Source organism: Camellia sinensis, chromosome 3 (assembly GCF_055761805.1).
Source record: "Camellia sinensis isolate YWXY chromosome 3, ASM5576180v1, whole genome shotgun sequence".
Taxonomy (NCBI): Eukaryota; Viridiplantae; Streptophyta; class Magnoliopsida; order Ericales; family Theaceae; genus Camellia; species Camellia sinensis.
In genome coordinates, this window is record NC_138963.1 from 142586800 (window position 1) to 142591433 (window position 4634).

Sequence of the window (4634 nt, forward strand, 5' to 3'; positions counted from 1 at the left end):
TACACTATTAGTGGTTTCTCTGTTTCTTTCACGATGCTGTCCGATAGAAGAATTTTTCATTTCAAAATTATCTTTCATTAATCATTTACTGTAAGGTCTCGGTGTCCCACATCGGGAATAGAGGGATAGTTTCTGAACTATAAAAGTAAAATCTAGACCCTTTTATAGCATCAAGACATTTTCCTGAGTGGTGAAATCCCTAACAAAACTCTGCAGTTAAGCGTGCTTAGGTTGGGTAGTTCTGAGATGGGTGACCCACTGGAAAAGACAAATCTGTACGGGCGTGGCCCAAAACGGATAATATCGACGACATGTGAAGGGTTGGAGCGTTACAAATAGTATCAGAGCCGACTCTCCAGAGTACCGAGTGTGGGCCCTTGGCATTTCTCGGTGTATGTGGACGGGCTTGCGAGCTGGTGGGCTACTGCACGAGGATGCGCAGCCCTAAGCGGGTAGATTGAAAGGTCCCGGTGTCCTACACCGGGAATGGAGGAGGAGTTCCTAAACTGTAAAAGTAAAAACATAAACCCTTATATAGTATCGAGGCCTTTTCCCGAGGTGAAATCCCTAAAAAAACTCCGCAGTTAAGCGTGCTTAGGCTGGGTAGTTCTGGGATGGTGACCGACTAGGAAGGACAAATTCGTGCGGGCGTGGCCCAAAACGAACAATATCAATGACTTGTGAAGGGTTTGGGGCATTACATATACGATTCAATCCTTATGTTCTTGTGTATAATGTATATATTGTATGTAAAATATAATTTCATCGTCTTTTAATTTATAGAACTGTATAAGCTTAATGCTTAATTTGATTTGATGAATTGATTGTAATGGGAATTGAATGTAAATATTTTTAAGTGGATAGGAAAAAAAAAAGGGGATTTACATGTCAAAGATCTTTTCAAAAATTAATTACAAATCCATGAAGAAATATACTTTTTAATATTTTTAATATTTATCACTAATTTAAAAATATTTTTTTCAACCTCCACTGATATGAAATTACTCTTAAGAAAAAGGAATAATTACGAATCAGTGTGGTTTAACAAAATTATTACATATTTATGATTTTAATTGTTAATATTTATAAATTTTATTATTTATTTATAATTATTTTTTAACTTGTACATTGACGTCAAATTTCCCCCCCAAAAAATGAAACTCATTAATTTTTAGATTATATAAAAAAAAGAAAAATCAATATTCAAATACAAATCCACATGTTGATGCAAGTAGAATATATTATAGTACAGATCAATTTATGCAAAATGTATAGGGCTTATTACTCTTTTTTATCCCTAAACTATCATCAAATTATCTATTTAATTCATAAACTATTGATTGAATCTATTCAGTTCTTAAAATATATAAATCAAAATTTATTTAGTCACTTGAATTTATTAAATTCTTAAAATATTTAATTCAAACCTATTTTATCCCTAAAAGGATTACAAAAATAAAATATATGCTCATACATATTACAAATTAGTAAAAGACACTCCCCAATTAAGATTTTATTATAAAAAAATTTTTAAAATTTTTATTTTGTCTTTAAAATGTATTTTGTTTTGTAGTGTGTTTAAATTAATATTTAGAGTCTAATTTTTCAGCTTTGCCAATAAATTATATGAATATTAGATACACTAAAAAAATATAATTAGATAATTTAAATAATAACACTTCTCTACAAATAGTAATAGAACAAAATAATACATTAATTAAATAATAATAAAAACTTAGGTAGCGTTTGGTAGAGTTTTCTAAATATGATTTGAGAATAAAATTGTATTTTGAGTTTGTGAGTTTTGAAATTATGATTTAAATGTAGAAAATTTGTTTAATTATGAGTTTTGAAAAAAAATTGAATTGAATTTTGAGTTGAGTGTTGAATTGAGTTTTTAATGTTTGATGTGACATATGAAATAAGAAAATTTGTTTGGTTATAAATTTTAGAAAAAGTTTTTAAAATTTAATTCAAATCGTTATAACTCATAACCAAATACACTACTCAAAACTCTATTAAAAATTATAATCAACACTTATAAGCATTCTCTTTTTAAAATTTAATTAAAAAAATTAATTATTAACAGAAAATAATATTAATCAATTTTTTTAATTAAAAATATTACAAAGGCAATAAAAAAAATTCAAATTAAATATTCAATTACTGATTTAAAATAACTTTTGATTGTATATTTGATTCGGATTTTTTTTTAAAATTTTTTTCAATTAAAATATTTTTATATTTTTAATAATTACTGTCACAAATTATTTGCTATTTATTGTATTGGTATTTTCAAATAAATGGCCTAAAAATTTATCACGTATTACCTATGTGGAAGTCAAACAAAAATTAGAATATCATTTTGTTAGCATCTATACAGTTTACCACACACAATTCAATTTTATTCGAATTTTTTAATGCGCTTTCAACAGAAAATTAGTCTACAATAGCACAAACATATATTAGATCATTTTGCTTTTTTTTTTTTCTTCACACCAAAGAATAAAAATTATTTTGGTAAACCAGTGGGGTGTGATTGGTTTATTATTTTTTATTTATTGGTTTACCAGAGACCAAATAAAAAAATATACTAGATCATTTTGCTATATTTTTTTTTTTAATTTTATTTTATTCTTACCAACCCCACGTGTGTGTTGGGGGTGTGCAGCAAAGTTCTTTCCTAAATCTAAATCACTTAATCATATTTTTGTACACATGTCAATCAGCGGATTAGAAACTTGCAAGTTACGTATTGGATCATAAATTATTCAAAAATACTTTAGACCACTAATTAGTGGTAGCTCTAATGATGTGGCAGTGGGTCTCACCCGCTGCCACATGTGTTTTGTGCCTTGTTTTTTTTTTTTTTCTTTTTTTTTTCAATTGTCACCTCATTAGTGGTGGGGTTAGTGATGATAAATTAATGGTCTATAGCATTGCTCTAAATTATTCAACACGTCTAGTGCATCACGTCATTTGGCATAGAATATGATATTTGCTGACGAATAATGCTTGGGATCCCTTTTGGGGTCACCCCTCACCCCCCTTTGCCACGTGGCAGAGGGTGATTGGAGGAGCAGGAAAAAAAAGAAAAAGAAAAAGAAAAGGTAACCAATGAGAGAGAGAGGGGGTCAAAGGGGTGGGGGAAAAGGGGGGATGAATCATTGTATTTAAATATCATATAGCAGCGGCGATTTTAAATTTTTTTTTTATCAGTGGTGTCAATTAAAAATTTAAATATCATATATCTTATAGAAAATTTACATTAATTATTATATCATCTATGAAAAAAAAATCAACAAATTAATTTAAATTCTAAAATTATAAACAAAAATATTTTAATATATTGATACTATTGTTTAAGCAAAAAGACATGTTAATATCTAATATGGGTTCAAAATTAGTGAGTTCAAAAAAGTAGGACTTAAAACTATAGGTTTAAAATTGTATTTTAGTGGGTTTAATTACTAATTTTTTTTCTTAAAATCTAATATTTATATAATAAATAAATAAAAAAATTCAGCCAAGGGATCCCTGCAGTGATCCCTGCCGTGGGCCAAAACGACGACGTTTTGGAACTTTTTTTTTTTTTTTTTTTTTTTTTTGCACTTTTACATTCCTCCCCTCTTCTTTTTACTCAACTCTCAAACCAGAGAGACGAAGAGGGAAGATGATGACACGAAGACGATAACACGACGAGGCGATGGTAGCGGCAAGGTGATGCCCTTCCTCCAGTGCTCCATCAAATTGCAGAGAATGTAGAGAGAGAAAGTTAGAGAGAGAGAGAGTATACAGTCGTTGCAGCAGAATGCATCAGAGTAGAGTGGAGTGGAGCGGAGCGGAGCGGAGCGAAAGTAGAATTTGGAGTTGTTTACAAAGGGGAATTGCATGATGGGATTAAGATTGCTGTGAAGAGAATGGAATCTGGGGCAATGGGTACCAAAGGAGTGAATGAATTTCAACTAGAAATTGCAATCTTAACAAAAGTTAGACATAGACATTTGGTTGCTCTTCTAGGATACTATATAAATGGCAATGAAAGGCTTTTGGTGTATGAGTAATGCCACAGCGGACTTTGGCTCAGCATTTGTTTGAATGGGGTAAACTTGGGTACTCTCCTCTTGCTTGGAAGCAGAGGGTGACAATGGCATTGGATGTGGCCAGAGGGGTTGAGTATCTTCATAGCTTAGCACAACAAAGTTTCATTCATAGAGATTTAAAACCCTCTAATATACTTCTTGGGGATGACATGAGAGCCAAGGTTGCAGATTTTGGCCTGGTTAAAAATTCACATCCCAAATATGAGGATCATTTTGGTCTTTCGTTTGGCTGGGTTATGCGAGTTCGATCCTTGCCGGTGTCGTCGTCTTGCCGGTGCTGTCACTCTCCTCTTCATCTCTCTGTTCGATCGTTCGTAGGTGCCCTACTCCGAAAAATTTGAGAGCTTAGAAGAAGAAGAAAGAAGAAAATAGGGTGGAAAAAAAAAATTGTCCAAAACAACGCCGTTTTAGCCCACGGCAGGGATCATTGCAGAAACCAATGACAGAGGATCCAGACTCCTCAAGAGACATCCCTGACCAAGCCTTAGAGCCGCGCCTGTCAAGTAGTGTAACATTTTTTATTAATAGGAC